This window comes from Macrobrachium rosenbergii, chromosome 21, assembly GCF_040412425.1.
Source record: "Macrobrachium rosenbergii isolate ZJJX-2024 chromosome 21, ASM4041242v1, whole genome shotgun sequence".
Lineage (NCBI taxonomy): Eukaryota > Metazoa > Arthropoda > Malacostraca > Decapoda > Palaemonidae > Macrobrachium > Macrobrachium rosenbergii.
Genome location: NC_089761.1, coordinates 59,396,773 through 59,419,715, shown reverse-complemented (window position 1 = coordinate 59,419,715; position 22,943 = coordinate 59,396,773). Strand labels below are relative to the sequence as shown.

Here is a 22,943-nt window from a genome sequence, read left to right as displayed (position 1 = left end):
CCCTTAAATGCTGACTGGACATATCGTACGTCGACTAAAATTGTCTGTTGGGTGCCGAGTGGACGTACGGTACGTCGACTACAAAATGTTTTTTTAAATATTTGCGGAAAAATAATTATAGGCCTAGTTTGCGAAAGGTTTTAAATCACGCGCCTTGAGGGAGCTGGGAGTTCATGGATCACGCTGTTGTTTTGTTTACAAGCGTCACCTAGCTGCGCATGCGCCAATTTCTTCCTTCTCGCACTACAAAGCATCAGCGGCGCATCGTCGGAGAGCGATTTCTTGACGCATTCGTGTTTTGCAGAACTTTTGCGGAGATGTCCCAACGTCGTCAGGACTGTGAAAGGTGCGTACTGCCTGTCGGTAGTGAGCGTGTGAGGCGAGTTTTAGATTGGGATGCTGGAGAGGGACCAAGCACCCAAGGTGACCCAGCTTTTCAACGCCGTGTTGTGCATGGCCGAAGGGGACCAAGGACCACATCCCGTGCCTTTTGCGACCCCTAGGAAGCATTGGGGTGTCCTGAGGGGCATCCGTAAGCATTTGGGAGGCCTCCAACAAAAGGACATTGATGAGTTCTTGTTGGAGCTCAATCGAGAGCAGGTGGAAAGTCCTCATTTTGATGGCAGTTGGTCATCTAGTGATGAGGACATCACGCCCGATGTCAGTGATGACAAGTATTTGCCCCCAATGTCCGTACAGGAGCCACAGCAGGAAAGTGAACTGGAGTTTAGTGGTTTCAGTGTGTATGAGGGAGAGTCTGAGGAGAGGAAGAGGCACAGATTGTGGCTGGTGGGGACAAGACAGAAAGTGATGGTGAAAGTGAGGGAAATGGGCCAGTGGGGAGGGTGGGAGTGCGAAGTCGTGCCCGCACACGCGTGCGTGTGCGTGCATGGGCCCGTAGAAGGTCGCAACGTCGCGGCAGCTTGGGTGCAGGCCATTCGTCCGAAAGTGATGAGGGGTGGTTGGAGGACCCCACCCCACCTAACATGCACCCATTCACGGCAGCACCTGGACTGACCGTCCCTGTGCCTCTCACTGCACTGGGGTTCATTCAGCTCTTCCTGATGCGGGAATTGCTGGAATACCTCATTGCAGAGACGGCGGATTACACTCGGTACTGCAGTGAGGAACTGCAGACGACGTTGTGCTATTGCTGGCGGGGCTGCAACCTCACGGACATGGCGCATTTTTTGGGGCTCCACATTTTTTTTGGAATGATGCCTGCTGCCGACGTCAGGCAATATTGGAGGCAGAATTTTTTTTTTAAGTACGGCCAATGTGCCCGGCATTATACCCCGTGATAGTTTCCTGGCGTTGGACAGGTATTTCAACGCCTTCAACTGAAGGGCCATACCCCGGAATAACCCCGACCGCCTCATCTTAGTTCGCCCATTGTTGGACTACATTCGTGAATGGTGCCAGTTTCTCGTGGTTCCTTCCAAGAACCTTTCTTTGGATGAGGGGATGATGCCATACAAAGGGCGTCTAAGTATAAAAGTGTACAACCCCAAGAAGCCAAAGAAATATGGTATGAAGTTATTTTTTATTACGGAATCCAACACTGTATGCGTCGTGGACTTCTCGGTGTATTCTGGGGTCTTCTCAACGCTGCGTGACACTGTCTTCGGTCTTGTGGATCGTTTCCGTAACCAGGGATACCACCTGTTTATGGATAATTATTATAACTCGGTATCCCTGGCCCAGGAACTGTATGAAGCAGGTGTGCACGTCAGTGGTACCCTTTGGTTAGTGCGTGGGGCCCCGAATGTCCTCAAGAGGTTCGCTAGCCAGCTGCAACATCTGGCAAGAGGAGAGACAGAGTGGCGGCGGAAGGGAGATGTCTTCGTCATCTGTTGGAAGGAGGTCCGACTCGTGCCCATTATTACGACAAGTCATGAGCCCATCCAAGAAGAGATCATTCAGAGGAAGAAGACATGTCGGCAGGGCCGAGTTACATATGAGGAGTTTCGTGTCCAACGGCCTACTGTCATCGGGCACTACAATAGGCACATGGGAGGAGTTGATCTCTTTGATCAACTCATCCAGTATTATCCCTTCACCAGGAGAACCAGGAGGTGGCCACAGGAGCTCCTCAAATACTTCCTTCAGTTGGCCCTCCAGAATGCCTACATCCTCTACTGTGGGTACAATTCGGACACCCGGAGGTTGTCCCACATCCAGTTTCTCGAGGTGGCCGGGAATGCCCTCATAAACTTTAATCCAGAGGAGTGGCCTTCCAACACCGCCCCTCTGCCCCGAGCTCCAGATCTGCCCCGAGAGGATAGGGCAGATGTCATTACGAGGGCCAACCTCGGTCTTCCTGCTCCTGCAGACGCCACCCCTGCTGCCGCCGCCCTTGATGATGCCGTCCCTGCTGATGCCGCCACACTACAATAGGCACATGGGAGGAGTTGATCTCTTTGATCAACTCATCCAGTATTATCCCTTCGCCAGGAGAACCAGGAGGTGGACACAGGAGCTCCTCAAATACCTCCTTCAGTTGGCCCTCCAGAACGCCTACATCCTCTACTGTGGGTACAATTCGGACACCCGGAGGTTGTCCCACATCCAGTTTCTCGAGGTGGCTGGGAATGCCCTCATAAACTTTAATCCAGAGGAGTGGCCTTCCAACACCGGCCCCCTGCCCCGAGCTCCAGATCTGCCCCGAGAGGATAGGGCAGATGTCGCTAGGAGGGCCAACCTCGGTCTTCCTGCTCCTGCCGACGCCGCCCCTGCTGCCACCGCCCTTGATGATGCCGCCCCTGCTGATGCCGCCCCTGCTGCCGCCGCCCTTGATGATGCCGCCTCTGCCGCCGCCCTTGATGATGCCGCCTCTGCTGCTGCCACCCTTGATGATGCCGCTGCCCCTGCTGCCGCCCTCCCTCACATTACAATGTCCCGTCGGGTAGTGGACCATGTGTGTCGGCTGCAGGCAGGGGATCACACACTGGAGCTCCTAGAAGGGCGTAAGCAGAAACGGTGCCTGGTGTGCCATATGAATGGCAGAAGAAGAGACACCCGGTATGTTTGTCGCACCTGCAAGGTAGCACTTTGCAGGTTCGGGGAGTGTGACCGCAAGTACCACACTGCGGTCATATATTGGAGTGCGCCTACCCGAGGGACACTGGAGGGCGCAGCGGACCGCCGAAGGGCGGCCCATCTGCAGTAAGGGCGCCCGTCTCCCTTCTCCACCTGTGCCTCGTCATGTCGAGAGGAAAAAAATGCAAAACTCTTCAATGGAGGAGGGAGAAAACAAGAACAGAATGAAGAGTCAGGATTATGAGTGAGTATTCTGCATTGATTTAATATTTAATTTTATGTTTAATACAAGTTTTTATATATCTGTATTTATTGGTGTTTTGTATATTATTTCGTTTTATGCCAAAAAAGTTTCACCTACATTCCTTTTAGTTATGTATTCGTACCAAAAATAAAAAAATATATTATATATATATGTATGTATGAATGTGTATATATATATATATATATATATATATATATATATATATATATATATATATATATATATATATATATATATATATATATATATATATATATATATATATATATATATATATATATATATATATATATATATATATATATATATATATATATATACACATATATTTGGGTCTTTTTGGTAAGCAAAAATCTAACATTCTAGAGATATTAAATCATTTGCCTTCATTTTGCAACAAACGGAAAGTCTCTAGCACAATATTTCGATTTATGGTGAATATTTGAAAAAAACTTTTTCCTTCCCTCCACGCGCGGTAACTCTGCTGAAAATCTCAGAATTTCTTGAGTCACCTTGTCGTAATTTTCGCACCGTTTTATATTAGCCGTTACATAAAGTGTTATACATTAAAATGTGCGCAATTTCATGTAAAATACAACAAAAAATAACTCATGGTTTTAGCTTTTATTAGTTTTCAAATATTCTCATATAAATCACGCTAAGTGACAAAATTTCAACCTTCGGTCAACTTTGACTCGACCGAAATGGTAAAAAAACGCAATTGTAAGCTAAAACTATTACATTCTAGTAACATTCAATCATTTACCTTCATTTTGCAACAAACGGAAAGTCTCTAGCACAATATTTCGATTTATGGTGAATATTTGAAAAAAACTTTTTCCTTCCCTCCACGTGCGTTAACTCTGCTGAAAATCTCGGCATTTCTTGAGTCACCTTGTCGTAATTTTCGCACCGTTTTATATTAGGCGTTACATAAAGTGTTATACATGAAAATGTGCGCAATTTCATGTAAAATACAACAATAAATAACTCATGGTTGTAGCGTTTATCAGTTTTGAAATATTTTCATATAAATCACGATAAATAGAAAAAATTCGAACTTCGGACAAATTTAACTCGACCGAAATGGTCAAAAAATGCAATTGTAAGCTAAAACACTTACAGTCTAGTAATATTCAATCAATTACCTTCATTTTGTAACAAACGGAAAGTCTCTAGCACAATATTTCGATTTATGGTGAATATTTGAAAAAACTTTTTCCTTCCCTCCGCGAGCGGTAACTGCTGAAAATCTCAGAATTTCTTGAGTCACCTTGTCGTAATTTTCGCACCGTTTTATATTAGGCGTTACATAAAGAGTTATACATGAAAATGTCCGCAATTTCATGTAAAATACGACAAAAAATAACTCATGGTTTTAGCTTTTATCAGTTTTGAAATATTTTCATATAAATCACGGTAAGTGACAAAATTTCAACCTTTGGTCTACTTTGACTCGACCGAAATGGTAAAAAACGCAATTGTAAGCTAAAACTCTTACATTCTAATAACATTCATCATTACCTTCATTTTGCAACAAACGGAAAGTCTCTAACACAATATTTCGATTTATGGTGAATATTTGAAAAAATCTTTTTCCTTCTCTCCGCACGCGGTAACTCTGCTGAAAATCTCAGCATTTCTTGAGTCACCTTGTCGTAATTTTCGCACCGTTTTATATTAGGCGTTACATAAAGTGTCATACATGAAAATGTTCGCAATTTCATGTAAAATACAAAAAAAATAACTCATGGTTGTAGCTTTTATCAGTTTTGAAATATTTTCATAAAATCACGATAAATAGAAAAAATTCGAACTTCAGTCAACTTTAACTCGACCGAAATGGTCAAAAAATGCAATTGTAAGCTAAAACACTTGCAGTCTAGTAATATTCCATCAATTACCTTCATTTTGTAACAAACTGGAGGTCTCTAGCACAATATTTCGATTTATGGTGAATTTTTGAAAAAAAAAAAAACGTTTTCCTTCCCTCCACGCTCGGTAACTCTGCTGAAAATCTCAGAATTTCTTGAGTCACCTTGTCGTAATTTTCGCGCCGTTTTATATCAGGTGTTACATAAAGTGTTATAAATAAAAATGTGCACAATTTCATGTAGAATACAACAAAAAATAACTCGTGGTTGTAGCTTTTATTAGTTTTGAAATATTTTCATATAAATCACGGTAAGTGACAAAATTTCAACCTACGGTCAATTTTGACTCAACCGAAATGGTCCAAAAATGCAATTGTAAGCTAAAACGCTTACATTCTAGTAACATTCAATCATTTCCCTTCATTTTGCAACAAACGGAAAGTCTCTAGCACAATATTTCAGTTTATGGTGAATATTTGAAAAAAACTTTTTCCTTCCCTCAGTGCGCAGTAACTCTGCTGAAAATCTCAGAATTTCTTGAGTCACCTTGTCGTAACTTTCGCACCATTTTATATTAGGCGTTACATAAAGTGTTATACATGAAAATGTCAGCAATTTCATGTAAAATACAACAAAAAATAACTCGTGGTTGTAGCTTTTATCAGTTTTGAAATATTTTCATATAAATCAAGGTAGGTGACAAAATTTCAACCTTCGGTCAACTTTGACTCGACCGAAATGGTAAAAAAACGCAATTGTAAGCTAAAACTCTTACATTCTAGTAACATTCAATCATTTACCCTCATTTTGCAACAAACGGAAAGTCTCTAGCACAATATTTCGATTTATGGTGAATATTTGAAAAAATCTTTTTCCTTCCCTCCGCGCGCGGTAACTCTGCTGAAAATCTCAGAAATTCTTGAGTCACATTGTCGTAATTTTCGCACCGTTTTATATTAGGCGTTACATAGAGTATTATACATGAAAATGTGCGCAATTTCATGTAGAATACAACAAAAAATAGCTCATGGTTGTAGCTTTTATCAGTTTTGAAATATTTTCATATAAATCACGATTAATAGAAAAAATTCGAACTTCGGTCAACTTTAACTCGACCGAAATGGTAAAAAAATGGAACTGTAAGCTAATTCACTTACAGTATAGTAATAGTCAATCAATTACCTTCATTTTGCAACAAACGGGAAGTCTCTAGCACAATATTTAGATTTATGGTGAATTTTTGAAAAAAACATTTTTTTACGTCCGCGCATTACGAATTCATGCATCATTTTGTGATAATATTTTCTCTGTGTTGCTTTGATCGTTTTAAAATTTGTTATATACGAAAATCATCGCAATTTAGTGTACAATACAACGAAAAAAATAACTAATTAGCTTTAACCGTTTTGATCACAGCGCGATTTGTATACAATTATATATGAAATTTTTTTTTGCGCTGTCATATATTCCAATATTTATATATGATAATGATATTGTTTTCATTTCCGATGGTTGCATACTAAACTTCAGGCAATGTGGAAAAAGAGGAGCCAAAAATGAACTCTTAATCTTAAAAACTAAGCGTGCTGTGATTTTTTTAAAACTTTTTTTCCGCTTCGGCGCTCACTCCCGAATGCCGCCGGCATACGGGAGACGCTTTTGTAAATAGAGGCTCGGCGTTTAAGGGCTAAGAGGACCCTTGAGTTTACGTAATTTTCCCTCACATGCAGAAAGCCCTAAGCCACAGATTTTCCCTTGCTTTGCGCATGAAGTTGCCCTAATATTGAGTCATATGTGTAATAAATACAGTAGATTTCTTGATAATGTAAGGAACTCCCCGCATTCATCCATTTACCGCCCAGAATCAAGTAAGTATCCCTTGGACGTTCATAGCAATACATATATATATATATATATATATATATATATATATATATATATATATATATATATATATATATATATATATATATATATATATATATATATATATATATATATATATATATATATATATATATATATATATATATATATATATATAAAGTAGCAATTAAGTATAGCAATACAATGTAGCATAAGTAGTGCATAAATTAAATTTGTGCCACATGAAGAGTTTCCCACGCCTTGCCGCCAGTCTATCACCACCTGTGTGACACCTGGCTCGTGGACTGTGATTCCCACGCCATGCTCCTTAGCAACAAATCAAGCCAGCAGGTTGGCGCCACTTCCGTGACACACCTGATTTTCATATACTCAGAAGAACACCTGATTTTTGCATATTCAGAAAACACAAAGTCTAAGATCAAATGGATGTGCACCATTAGTCTGTTAGTTACTATGTAAATTTCCTGACCAGTGATTAGTCAGCAATTCATATAAATACCACTGTAGTTTGTTAATAAAGTATCACTTTAAGATCATACTTCTCGTCTTAATCATCCTGCTAAAGTGGTGACCCTTCCACACCTACACCCAGCAAAGATATCTGATGAAGACTCATTGCAATCCCCTTCTGCCGCTCCTTCTGACACCATCGCCCAGGTCAAGCTTCTGACTTTCACACCAACTAGCGCCTACAATTGGTTCCATCAGGCCAAAGTCACACTTCAAATCAAGGGCGTACGGTCCTCGTCGTCCAAGGCAGAGTACGCCCTCACTGCCCTGCCAGACCACCTCTTTCCCCAGCTAACGGAGTGGCTGGTTGCTGAGGGCACCGACGTCTTGCAGTACGAAGACCTGAAGGAGATCCTACTGGACAGATTCACACCGTCCCCAGCCGTTTGTGTACAACAGATCTTCAACGCGGTACAACAACCCTTGGGTGATCATCGCCCCATCTGCTGCCCCTCTCGAGATGAGAGCCCTTGCCCGTCTTCCTCCTACAGCAGATGGTTCTCCCAGATCCACTGACATCCTCAAGGCACTCTGGCTGCAGCGCCTGCCAATGCCAGTAAGGGCAGCATTGACTGACATCAAAGACACACCTCACGATGTCCTTGCCACCCTAGCAATAAATCTGACGGACACCCACATTGCTGCAAACCGCCGCCATGCCCACGCCTTTGCCGCCCTCCTAAGTACATCCAACCCTTCAGCAACAGACGACCTTCTTAATGCCACAGAGGCCACCATTGCCCTTAAACCCTCACAAACTTCCAGGACAAACCCTCGCTGCCCATTCCACCTTCAGAAACCCAAGGGCACCGACCACATGCAGCAGTAATCGCTGCCGTTCCAGTTTTGCCGATACCACAGAATATTCAGCCCTACCACCAAGAACTGCCTCCCAAGGTTCCCATGGCCAAAAAACGCGTGAAACGGCTACCACCCCTCGCGGTAGCCGTAACAGGTGCGTATCTGTCAACCAGGGGCCATACTAATGTACTAATCGCATATCCAAGCCTACGTGCTCTATCAGCACCTCTGTCTTTTTTATCCTTGATTCCACCACAGTACTCGTTTTTTGGTCAACACAGGGGCTTGCCATTCCCTTCTGCCTGTATCCAGTCAACCAACCAAATGCCCACAGCCATCCGACGTCTGACTTACAGCTGCCAACGGCTCTCCCATCCTTACCTTCAGTCAGAAGCATCTTGCCCTTAATCTCAGAGACAGAAAGTACCAATGGTTGTTTATCATCACAGACATCTCAATACCTCTCCTCGGGGCGGACTTCTTGGCACACCACCAATGGCTCATGGACATTGCCAACAGGCTCCTCGTCAATGACACCAATATGTCCACGACGCCCATGATGATTTTGTATACCTGCTTGCCAGATGTTTTCAAACCTGAACTATGACAGCCTCATTAAATCCCTGCCAAGCACAGCATTTTCCACCACATTAAAACCTCAGGCCCTCCCGTACACTCCCATTTCCAATGCCTGCCACCCGAAAAGCTCGTCGCTGCAAAGAATACCTTCGCAGAGATGGAAAAGATGGGTTTGTGTCAAAAGGCATCCAGTCCTTGGACATCTTCCCTCCACATAGTAACAAAAAAGGATGGCACCCTACGCCCATGAGGGGACTACAGAAGGCTGAGTGTGATCAAGGCTGACCACTAACCCCTCCCTAACATCACAGACGTGACCACCTTCCTACATGGTGCAAAAATCTTCTCAAAGCTGGATCTTCTCAAAGGTTACTTCCAGGTCCCCATGAATCCCGATGACATCTCAAAGACCGCCATCACAATGCCCTTCGGCACCTTCACCTTCAGCTACTCCTGCTTTGGCCTCCGCAGTGCAGGAGCTACTTTTCAGCAACTGATGGATGGCATCCTGGGAGACCTTCCCTTCTGCATCCGTTACGTTGATAATATTTTAATTTTCTCTGCATCAAAGGAAGAGCACCCCCAACACCTGCACAACGTCCTCCAACGCCTGCATGAAAATGGCCTCATTGTCCGATATGACAAATGCTCCTTTGCCACCAAGAGGGTAGAATTCTTGGGGCACCTCATAACACCTGAGGGTGTCCATCCCTTGCCAGAGAAGGTCACTGCCATCAGGAAGTTCCCCACCCCTACCACCATCAAGGGTCTACAAGAATTCATCGGAACGGTGAACTATTATCATCGCTTTTTGCTCGACATCACCTCAACCTTGGCCCCGCTCTACAAAGTCCTCAAGGGCAAGCCCAAGGCCCTCGCCTGGGGATCCTGGCAGGAAGCCACCTTCACATCCACCAAAAATGCCCTTGCCAAGGCCACCGCCCTCTCTTTCCCTGCACCAAGTCATTCTCTACTGCTGTCCACAGACACCAGCAACGTACCCATAGGAGCTGTGTTGGAGCAGATCATCCACGGTCGTCCTCGACCCCTCGCCTTTTTTAGCAGGAAACTTAGCAAGACAGGGACAAACTACTCTACGTTTGACAGCGAGCTCCTAGCAGCATACCTCACCGTCAAACATTTCCGACATTTTTTGGAGGCCACGCCTTTCACCCTTCAAACTGACCATCTGCTACTAGTACATTCTATGAACCGACAGTACAATGCTTGGTCACCCCGTTAGCGCCACCACTCGTCAGCCATCGCCGAATTCAACTGCACCCTTCACCATGTTCCTGGGAAATACAACCCCGTTTCTGAAGCCCTCTCCAGAATCTCTATCGATGCAGTACACCTAGGCCTCGATTACCAGCAGCTGGCGGCTAAGCAACAGCAGTACCCAGAGCTCAAAGCCTGCAAGACCCCCATAACGTCTCTGTAATGGCATGACGTTTCCCTCAACTACAACAGCCCTACCTCCATCCTCTGTGATATCAGCACCAGCTGCTCACACCCATGGATCCCACAGGCACTCAGGCATCATGTCTTCGACATCATCCACGGTCTGGCACACCCTTCAGGACGGATCCACAGCCACCCTCCTGAAGAAGCACTTCATCTGGCACGGCATATCGAAAGACGCAAAGTCATGGGCCAGTGAATGTTCCTCCTGTCAGCTCTCCAAAATCCAGTGTCACACAAATTCAGGTGTGGGCTCCTTTAATAAACCGCAACACCATTTCACCCATGTTCACATCGACATTGTAGGACCCCTCCCACGCTCCAAAGGGCATTGGTACCTACTCACAATGGTCGACCGCTCGACAAGATGGCCCGGAGCCACCCCTATGACGGAGGCATCAGCAGCAGCATGTGCCAGTGCCTTTCTCTCATCATGAGTGTCCAGATTTGGAGTACCTGATCACATCACCTCCAACAGAGGCACTACCTTCACGTCGCAGCTCTGGACGTCCCTAAACTGCCTCCTCAGCACCCAGTTGCATCACACAACCACCTACCATCCCGAATCCAATGTCGTGGTCGAGAGGTTCCACAGCACCTTGAAAGCAGCCCTGATGTCTTGCTGCAACCCCTCAACCTGGTACTAGCAGCTTCCATGGGTCCTCGGCCTTTGGACCACACCTTAAGACGACCTTGACCTATGAACAGCCAAGTTGGTGTATAGCAATCTGCTCGTGATGCCTGGCAAATTCTTCCCCGACAATAACACCTCACCTGACATCATCAGACTCCGGACCATCGTTGGAAAATTTGCCCTTGACCGCCCATCCTATAAGCCAACCAACAAGACCTTTATCCCCAAATCTGCATACTGCAACACACTTGTTCAACAGAACAGATGCCATTCGACCGCCTTTAACCCAGCCTTACACAGGCCCCTACCAGGTCATCGACTGCAAGCAGAAAGCCTTCTTGATCGACATCCACGGCACAACAGACTGGGTGGTCATCGACCGCCTGAAACCAGTGTATTTGCCCAGTGACATTACTCATCCAGTCCAATTTTCAAGGGCTGGATGCTCTCTGCAACTCCCTGGTCAACTTTAAAGGTGGGATATTGTGCCACGTGAAAAGTTTCCCACGCTTCGCAGACAGTCTGTCACCACCTGCATGACATCTGCAAGCCCTTTGTTGGCTGAGTCGGTTGAGCTTCAGACTGTCACTCGATGGGCCGGAGTTCAATTCCCCTGCCGGCTGATGAAGAGTTAGAAGAATTTATTTCTGGTGATAGAAATTCATTTCTCGCTATAATGTGGTTCGGATTCCACAATAAGCTGTAGGTCCCGTTGCTAAGTAAGCAATTGGTTCTTAGCCACGTAAAATAAGTCTAATCCTTCGGGCCAGCCCTAGGAGAGCTGTTAATCAGCTCAGTGGTCTGGTAAAACTAAGGTATACTTAATGACATCTGCATCACACCTGGCTCGTGGACCGTGATTCCCACACCATGCTCCTTAGCAACAAATCAAGTCAGCGGGATGGCGCCACTTCCGTGACACACCTGATTTTCATATATTCAAAAGAACACCTGATTTTCACATATTCAAAAGACACAAAGTCTAAAATCAAATGCATGTGCACTATTGGTGTTAGTTACTATATATGTAAATTTCCTGGCTGCTCATTGGTCAGCAATTCATATAAATACCACTGTAGTTTGTTAATAAAGTAACACTTTAAGATCATACTTCATGTCTTAATCATCCTGCTAAAAAATTAGCAATGCAGCATTAAGTGTGTAGCAAGTAAGTTAAGTCAGTGATAGCGTGCAACGTGAAAAAACTCAGTGAAGAAGAATAAAATTTTTCAAAAGTAGCAATTACAGTAAGTTTAGCGATAAAGTGTGTAGTGAGTAAGTTAAGTTAGCAATAGAACATGATGTGAAAAAACCTCTTCCGCCAATCTCCTCCCTCCCACTACCACCCTCTGTACCCACTGAGACACTCATTAGCCGACTCTTCTCTCTGCTCCACCTCCGCTAGCGTCTTTGTGTGATCTCCAAGGTAAAGTACACTTCATAAAACCAGTTTATTTCTTTACATTCACTTTTATTATGTATTATTATTTTTTTTACATTATTTGTTATTTATAAAGTACATTTTTCTTATTTCAAAACATGTAACAACAGAAATTGGTGTTTGGGGGGCTGAAATGGATTAATAGTATTTCCATTCATTTTAATGGGGAAATTCAATTTGATTTACGAGCAAAGTGAGTTACAAGCTCGGTCATGGAACGAATTAAACTCGTATGTCAAGGTACCACTGTAAGTATGTATGTATGTATATACACACACACATATATATATATATATATATATATATATATATATATATATATATATATATATATATATATATATATATATATATATATATATATATATATATATATATATATGTATATATATATACTGTTACATTCTGGGGCTGGTTGGAAGAATGGGGTTTGATTATTTTAATTAACTGCCTTGAAAGCCAACACAAAACACCCAAAATGTAAGCAGCACATGGAATGGATAAACTGACTTACCTTGATATCATATTTGACTAAACAGAGAATTGGAGGTCACCATGGTTGGGAGAAAATTAACCAGTTATTTACTTTAAACTGAATTTATTTATAAATGAAGCACTCAGGAAATTAAGGTGAAAAGGCTGACGGTGCAGCAAGCAAGCACATACAATATGCAATAAAACTAGACAATCCATAGCAAATTGCTGAATATAAAAGGCTACGGCCCTGAAATAGTCTGACACAAAATTGACCGTGAAGGTTGCCACTGGTTGACATATTTTGTTTTCTTTTGCTGTAACACAATGGGGTTAGCAAGGGGGGGAATCGTTTGGTGTCCCGGACTGCTAATCAGAAGACTCTGGCACTTGGCAAGATGGCAGTTAGATGTATATGCTAAGGTTTTGTTCTAGCAGGGACATAGACCGTCAGAGGGGCTGGATAACAGGTTCTGGAAGAGAATTCCAGATTAGCATTCAAAACTGAATGAGTTTCTCTCCCATGAACTTAATTATGCACAATGGAGGAATTCATCAATTAAATTTAATTAGCCCGTGGTAACACTATGGAGAGAGTAATCTAATTCTGATCACTGAATTAATTTAACTGGAGTTTAGGGGCAAATCATGGGGCAGCTTGGTTGTTAGGTTTGATTGAACAAAGGGGGCTTTGTTTAAGAGAATGAAAAGTTGGAAATTCGGAAAATGGAGAGAAATTCACGAGAAGAAAATGAAACTGGCTTGGGACCGAATGCTTCCAGACATACCTTATTCCTTCTGCTTAGAGCTCGTAGCATTAGACAAAAATTGGCCGCCAGAGTCTTACATTCCGCTCTACCCAGAGAAATGAAAAGGAGAGCACCACTCGATACTGTGGCGGTTGGATATGGAATGTCTGGCGCCCATCTTGCAGGGCATCACGTCCGCTTTGTTGTTTGGCTTGAAGCACAGGACATCAGCTATCAGAAAGCAGTCACACAGCCAGCGAAAGGTTGTAGGGAAAATAGGTCTTATAGTTAAGGACTTAGACTTAGGATAATAGCCTATCTACAGCCCGGATTCACCCCTATGTCCTTAACGACTATCTGACCCCAAAACATTCAATGGTGGGGGCTAAGGAGTGGTATTGTTTACCCCAAATCAGGCGATCTGGGGGCAGGGTAGGCCTACCTCAGTTCACTTCCTGTTATGGCATCTTCTCAGCTGCCGTTAAATTTGAATTTCTATCTAACTGGGTAAAGGGATGAATGGAAATATATAAGAATTTATATATATATATATATATATATATATATATATATATATATATATATATATGTATATATATATATATATATATATATATATATATATATATATATATATATATATATATATATATATATATATATATATACATATATATATATATATATATATATATATATATATATATATATATATATATATATATATATATATATATACATATACATATATATATATATATATATATATATATATATATATATATATATATATATATATATATATATATATATATATATATATATATATATATATATATATATATGTAGTAGAATTTTATTCTTTGGAAAGCTATATCTGTTGCACTATGGAATTTCACATAAGTAGGAACGAACTTGCTTGTGGTGTAGTCTCTTGAGCTCAACTGGTATCTTGGTAAATACACAGAGTTTTAAAATCCTAGTGCAGAATAAAATATGTTTTCCCCTTTCTAAATTAATTAGTGTCTTAAAAATTATAAATTCCCCTCCACCTGTTGTCTTGGGTAGTAGCTGAGACTTTATCTAAGGCACATTGAATATTCTTTAGTCTGCAACCTGGACTTAGAATTCTCACTTAGTCTTTGGGCACAGAAATTTTTATAAGTTCACTAATCGGTCTCGGGGCCTTGTCAGTCTCCCTCTCACTCCACTGAATCTCACACACTCTCCCTTTGGTGCCCTATCTCTCACTAACTTCTGGTTCAAAAGTCCCTATATATAAGAGTCTTTCTAACAGCATGAATTTTGGCCACCCTTAGTTAGTATGATGTTTGTTAAATATTTTACTGCCGCCAAAATGTCGGCAGACCATCAGGCTTAGGAAGGCTCTCAGGTGTTCTCTTCTTCAGTTAACCTCTGACCTCTAGTAAAGGATTCACTAAAAGTGCTGACCACATATTTTGTACATGCAAGAAACAAAACATGTTTCTTATAGGTGCCGGTTGGTTGTCCTCAACATCTGGGATCGCTTAATTTGCTATCGCCCCTTTTCTGTTTTCTCTCTGTCTCAGTTTTATCTGTATTCTTTGTTTTGCCATTTGCATTTACTAGTTCCATTATATAAATATATATATATATATATATATATGTATGTATGTATGTGTATATATATACATACACACACACACATACATACAGTGGTACCTTTACATACGAGTTTAATTTGTTCCATGACCGAGCTCGTAACTCAGTTTGCTCGTAAATCAAATCAGATTTTCCCAGTAAAATGAATGGAAATACTATTAATCTGTTCCAGCCCCTAAACACCAATTTTTGTTGTTATGTGTTTTTGAATTAAGAAACGTGTACTTTATAAATAACAAATAATGTATAAAAAATAATAATGCATAATAAAAGTGAATGTAAAGAAATAAACTGGTTTCATTAAGTGCACTTTACCTTGAAGATCACATGAAGATGCTGGCAGAGGTGGAGCAGCAAGATGAGTGGGCTAGTAAGTGTCTTCGTGGGTACGGGTGGTGGTGGTGGGAGGGAGGAGAATGGCAGAGGTCTTTTTGCGCCGTGCTCTATCGCTAACTTAACTCACTCGCTACACACTGAATGCTGTATTGCTAAATTTAACGTACACACCATGCATGCTACACTTTATCGCTCAACATAATTGCTACTTTTTTTATTTTTAATCATCTTCTTCACCGAGTTTTTTCACGTCGTGCTGTATCGCTAACTTAACTTACTTGCTGCACACTTAATGCTGAATTGTTAAATTTAACTTACACACTATGTATGCTACACTTTATAACTAAGCTTAACTGCTACTTTTTTACTTTTAACCTTCTTCTTCATTGACTTTTGCCTTTTTTGGCACATTTTCCTCACTTTCATGTGCAAGGTGTTTCACTAAAAACCTGTCCAAGGAGGTATGCTTCTTCCTGTCTGTCAAAATTTTCGAAAATGAGCTAGGCAAGTGTCATTAAACAGCTCTGACACACAACCTATTGCAACTTTTTCAGGTGTTTCTTTTCAATAAACACTATATACAATTTTCTCCCACATTCCCAACACTTCCTTAATCTCACTTGTAGTAACCTCCGCTGACACTTGTTTCTACTTTTCCTCCTCCTCCAAAACCTGCAAAGCTGCCATATGCTGCTGCTGGCATAGCTCCTTTAATTCCCCCATTGTCAGTTCCTCATTGTGCTCCTCAACGAGGTCGTCAACATCTTCTTCATCCACTTCCAGGCCCATGGACCTTCTGAGGGACACAACATTCTCCACCACTAGCTCTTCAGGTTTGAATCCTCTGAAGTCCCATTCAGACACAACGTCAGACCACAGCTTCTTCCACACAGGTTTAAGGTCCTCCTTGTAACACCCTGCCAGGCCATGTCGATAATTTTGAGGCAGGTCACGATATTGCAATGATCCTTCCAGAATTCTTGATGGGTGAGGTTTGTGACCTCCATAACCTGAATGCTGCACTTGAACAGGTGCTTGATGAAAAGCTTTTTGAAATTTGAAATCACCTGCTGGTGAATGGGCTGCAGGATACAGGTGGTGTTAGGTGGAAGGAAGAGGACCTCAATATACTAATTCTTTGTAGATGTCGTCTGTGAGGTTTGGTTGGTGCTCGGGAGGATTGTCGAGGATGAAAAGGGCTTTCAGGGATAAGTTATTTGTGGTGAGGTAATTCTAGATGGTAGAACAAATAATCACATTTACATACAGAACGAAGATATCCCTGATGGCTCACGCTTTGAGTTTGCCCTCCACATACCCTGCAGATTTTCTTTGGTTATCTTGTGGGACTTAAAGGCTCTGGGGGTTTCTCAGTGATATACAAGTAGCAGCTTAACCTTGCAGTCACCACTTGCATTTGTACATGGCGCAAGGGTTAGCCTATCCTTCATAGGTTTGTGGCCTGGCCAGCTCTTCTCCTCTGCTGTAATATAGGTCCTCCTCGGCATCTTTTCCAGAAGAACCCTGTCTCATCACTGTTGAAGACTTGCTGGGCAACGTATCCTTCTGCTTCTACCAGTTCAGCAAACCTTTTAACAAACTCCTCAACTGCCTTCACATCGGAGCTTGCTGTCTAACCATGCCTGACAACAGAGTGAATGCCAGTCCTCTTTTTAAAATTATCAAACCAGCCCGACTGGCTTTGAATGACTCTTCCGATGCCTCATCCGTCGATGTTCCTGCCGCCTTCTGCACCAAATCTGCATAGATGTTTCATGCCTTCCCACAGATGATGCCCTCTGTCACGTTATTACCTGACCTGCTTCTCATTCAGCCACACCAACAACAATTTCTCCATCTCTTCATGGGCGGAGGTTCGGAGTTTTGAAATAATCTTAATGCCTTTGGCTGGTGTTATAGCTTTTATTTCTGCTTCAAAATTGTACAGATCATAGAAGTAGTCCAGTCGTACTGCCTCTCCAATTCCATAACACGCGCACCTTGATTGTGTTTTTCTATGAATTCACGCTTCATATCCAAGGAAATTGGCCTTTTCTTCTTCTCAGCACTGGTCTTAACACTCACTTTCTTATGACCCCTGGTGAAAACTAAGAAATGTTCCAAAATACAGGGGGCACAGCGAGAAAACAAAGCAAGAAATGCTATGAGATGCTGTGGAGATGCTTGCACGGTAACATAACCATGTGAACCGAATGAAATTGGTCAGCCAGGCATCTCGGTGCTGGCAATGGCAGACATGCTGGGAGATGGCGTTTCCCAGGCTCTCTGGCTCATAGCTCAAATCTTGGAAAACTTGTTTGTTGGTTCACTCAAAAGTCAAGGTTTGACTGTGTGTATATATATACGGTATATACATATATATACAGGCAGTCCCCGGTTTACGATGGGGGTTCCGTTCTTACGCCACGTCGTAAGCCATAAATCGTTGTAAACTGTAAAATCGTCAAAAATCCTAAGAAAATCTTACTTTTAATGCTCTGGGTGTATTGAAAACAATGTAAACTGCATTTTTATTGAGTTTTTCATCAAAAAACCCTCCAAATTTTGATTATTCTGCCATTTTGGAGCCATATTTCTTCTGTCAGATGGGCGTACAACGTTTCGTAACCCTGAAACGTGTCGTAAACTGAGAAATAATTTCTGATGAATATATCTGAAAAGCATTGCAACCTCAGAACGTTGTAAGCCGGATCCATCATAACCTGAGGATTGCCTGTATATGTATATTATACATATATAAATTATATATTTATATATATATATATATATATATATATATATATATATATATTATATATATATATATATATATATATATATATATATATATATATATATATATATATCGATATCAGTCAGTTACAGCAGCAGCTTCGGACTTCGTAGAGGTCTGTGGCGCTGGTTCAATCCATAAAGCCGGCTGATCAGAGAGGCAGACACTTTGCTATCCGTGTAGACATCCGGGATTATATATGTAATCAACGGATAGGTTTGCTTAAAAAGCAAATGGATGTTACAGACTAAATACACACACAAAACAAAGCCACTACAACACCTTCTAAAAACATAACAAACATCTCACACGTCTCGAACTCTCGCCATACCCGCATAATAACTTCGCTGCTGGGAAGAAAGGGCGTTGGGTCTGGTATGATACATGAAACATACGTACCGGGGTCTAGCGATGTCAGGCAGGGCAGCCGATCGAGACCACAGGTCTACCCCAAAGCCAAATCAAAAGTCCTTCAAAAAGAAGGTATCGTACCCCATACATAAATGGGAATAAAAGCACGTTAAAAGAAAAGAAGAAATATATATATATATATATATATATATATATATATATATATATATATATATATATATATATATACACACATAAACAGGCAGTCCCCAGGTTACGACAGGTCCAGCTTACGATGCTTTTCAGATACATTCATCGGAAATTATTTCTTGGTTTACGATGCATTGTATGCTGATCTGACGGAAGAAATATGGCTCCAAAATGTCAGAATAATCAAAATTTGGAGGTTTTTTTGATGATAAATTCAATAAAAATGCAGTTTACATCGTTTTTCAATACGCCCAGAGTATTAAAAGTAAGGTTTTCTTAGGATTTTTGAGAGAAAGAGAGAGAGAGAGAGAGAGAGAGAGAGAGAGAGAGAGAGAGAGAGAGAGAGAGAGAGAGAGAGAGAGAGAGAGTTGTGTTGAATACCTTTATTCTATAAGCTCATACAAAGAATAAGATATGCTGTCTGGAGAGGGCAAGGTACAGACAGAGACAGTTCGAGGCAGTGACTTTGTAGCTGCTGAGAGACAGCCCACAGCTTGCACACTAAAAAACCCCTACAGAGAGAGAGAGAGAGAGAGAGAGAGAGAGAGAGAGAGAGAGAGAGAGAGAGAGAAGGTAAGCCTAATCTCAATTCCCCAGTCATCTCACACAAAGCAAAATACAAGTATTTCAGTTTAACGGAATTTATTTTAGCATTCACTGCAAGACAGGGAGCCGTTCTAAGGAATAGGCCCCTGGCAGACAACTTCACAAGCTACGATCGGGCTAAAGTAGATTACTGCAAAGTGTTGTGAATGAATTTCATATTTTTTCTTTTATTCTGTGTTGTCATTACACCACTTATAAAGCCACAGACCACTGCTGCTGTGGAGCCCATTTCACACAGCGTGTGACACAGTCCACAAACTTTATAATGGAAGAAATGATTTGCAGAAGGAAGGAGTAATGCCAGAAATGCACATATGGGGTGAATGTATTTCACTACTATTTGGCCCTTTATGATTCTTAGCAGCGTGTAATATGCGAATAATATCACCATTTCTGTAAAGGAAACTAATGTGTCATGCTTTTTGGCAAACGTGAAAAAGTTACCAAGTGCCTACAGATACTACACACCTATATGTTTATGACTGTGGATTTTGTTACTCTGGAATTTAGGCACGTTTTGGTGTTTTCTTTAAGTTGTATTATTATTATTATTATTATTATTATTATTATTATTACTGAACTAACTGAACTGAATACAGAATTTAGGCCAAAGGCCAAGCACTGGGACCATTATTATTATCATTATTATTATTATTATTATTGAAAATAATGGCTGTTTCTACAGCATTCAATTTGCACAGCCTTCTTTATTCGTTTTACAATCTTTATTTCATCAATGTGTAGCTGGTGTCTCAAGTTTTCGAAGGACATGTAAAGTTTTTCTGTTGTCTTAGTTTTATTTCCCCTAACGTTTTGACACACGTTCTGGTGTCATCGGGGAGAGTTACAAGATCGAATGAACTGACATGCATGTTACACAGGTATATATAGTAGCATGCAGGTGGTTTACAGCTGGCGGATCGGTTAGTGGACTGAACTTTGATTGATAGCGGGTTGATGACGAAATCGGTCTTGGAGGCGTTGTGATCATCTAGGCCTAATCAATATTGTTGGTTGGAGGTGGCTCGGGTAGCCTCCAGTGGTGTGGGTAGTATTAAAGATCACCCAGGTCACATGCAGCCAACATCCAGTGCTCTCTCTCTCTCTCCCCCCCCACACTTTCTCCACTTCTCTCTCTCCCCCACCTTCTCTCTCTCCCCCCCAACCTTCTCCACTTCTCTCTCTCTCTCTCTCTCTCTCTCTCTTTCTCTTTGTTAGTGTTTGGTGCCATTTGATTTTTTATATTTCTCCTTACGATGGTGAGGAGAAATTCAGTTTCTTTCACCGTGTTCAGACTTTTTTTAATATATACAGTGCCTCGAGAAGCCATAGGCGTCGGTGGTTTGTTGCCTGGTCTATAATCTTTATAAGCTCTTCTTTTAGGTATTTTGTTATGTTTCTGCACATACAAACACTACCCTACATATGAAGGGGTTATGTTCTGAATGGTTGTTTGTATCTTGAATTGTTTGTAAGTTGGTCTTCACGCCTACTGAAGTAGAATATGATATAAAGTCAATACAGTGCTGTACGTTTTTCATCCTAAAACACAATACAGTACTGTACACTGTACATACAGTACTGTATTTTATAGAGTATAGTACTTTTTTCAGAGTATAGTATTTTATTAATTGAAACTAAGCAGCATACGTGTGCAGAACAAAATCTGAACTTAAAAGTGTTCAAGCAAGAGTGCTCCAAACACAATTTTAATTTAAGACCACGTTTGTTCGTATCTCTAAATTTTCGTAACTTGAATGTTCATAAGTAGGGCAGTGTCTGTAATGGCTAAACATGGCCCCTTCTTGAAGGTGGCAGGAGAGATCTTAGAGAGTTTGGCAGTGGTTATCCCGATATATGAGTGGTGGCATCCCTCCACTGGGCATGTAAATTTGTAGATGACACTATTTCTCTTCTAAGATGTTTCTGGTGGCGCCGGATTGTTGTTAAGAAGTAGCTGGCTCGTTTTTATATTTTCATAATAAATCATAAGATGAATCTTATCCCCTTCTTTTCTGAGTGCCTTCTAAATATTTTTGATGCGTGTAATTTCTGTAGTAGAGTTTTATGGACCTCCTTTGGTCGTTATTGGTGTCCATCACACTTTCCAGGTTCCAGTTATTTATGGAAATTTGGGTTTCCATCTTGGACTCAGATAAATAGAAACTTCTAAACCTCTTTCATAACTGCATTAAAGTATGTCCCTCTGGGAGAACAGCACCCTCTGAGGGGCTTAAGACAATGTTGGGAGCAACCTAGTGGTGTAACAACACTTTTGATACAGTTTTTTGTTACTTTGTTGCACAGTGGCCAACTTAACTTCAACAGCCAGGCTGTTACACACCTGTAGCTTAGCAGCCACGTCACACTATGCTGTCCGACATATTCTCAGTTTTCTATACTTAATATATTCCACTTGAATAATCGTCCAAAGTCCCTACAAATGGGATGATGTAGCACATAGGTTATGAAAGAAGATTGATTTGTACATCCTCACCTCAACTGCTTGGCAGTGATTTGGCATAATATCCAACCTTTGGTGATGCTGCACAATTTTTATGCAAATAATATCCACTATATCAAGAGCATTTCTCCAAGCCCAACTGGCTGGTAGAGATAAGATTTTCTACTATTTCTTAATAATCATTGAAAACTTTAGTTTAGTATTGTATTGACTTCCTCGGCCTTTTCTAGACAACCCTTGTGATCCACTGCCTTTTGCTTCAAACACTACAGTGTTGCAAAAGTAGAGATTGACGTCCAATTGTATTCTGGGGAAACTTTGTTCCAGTTCCATGGCATTTCTGTTATCACACTTATTAAAATCAGAATCATTCTTTGTCAAGCATTGAGCAGAGTAGGGCTTCCTTTTCTCCAGGTGAACACTCTTGCAAAGAATCTTGGTTAAAATGGAAGTTATTTGCCAACTTATTACTGGAGTGTTCCCGTTTGTGATTCTGAATCGTTATTTGAAAGTTTATAGCAACAATGAAGTCCTAAACATTGTAAAGACGCAGTAATGTCAGAAATAATATACATTTAAAGTCAGATATATTCTGGAGTTTATGAAATTTCAGACTGAAGAGCGAATAGGAAAATCTACAATCAAAAGCAGACGTCATAACAGTCCCTTTTCTCGAAATTTCTTGTCGGCAATAACCTTAAAAATAATGACCCGAGATTACACAATTAAATAAATTATTCTTAAGAAATCCTCCAGGACACAATTTTTTTAACAGAATATCTGAAAATTGTCATACAGTTTAAATTCCTTCCGTCTTGTGGTTT

The 22,943-nt window shown here is 41.3% G+C and overlaps 1 protein-coding gene across 1 annotated transcript in view; it reads right to left on the bottom strand.

Annotated features, from left to right (window-relative positions):
- LOC136850233 (beta-mannosidase-like) overlaps window positions 1–22,943 on the bottom strand; it is a 130,610-nt gene that overhangs the window by 81,289 nt on the left and 26,378 nt on the right.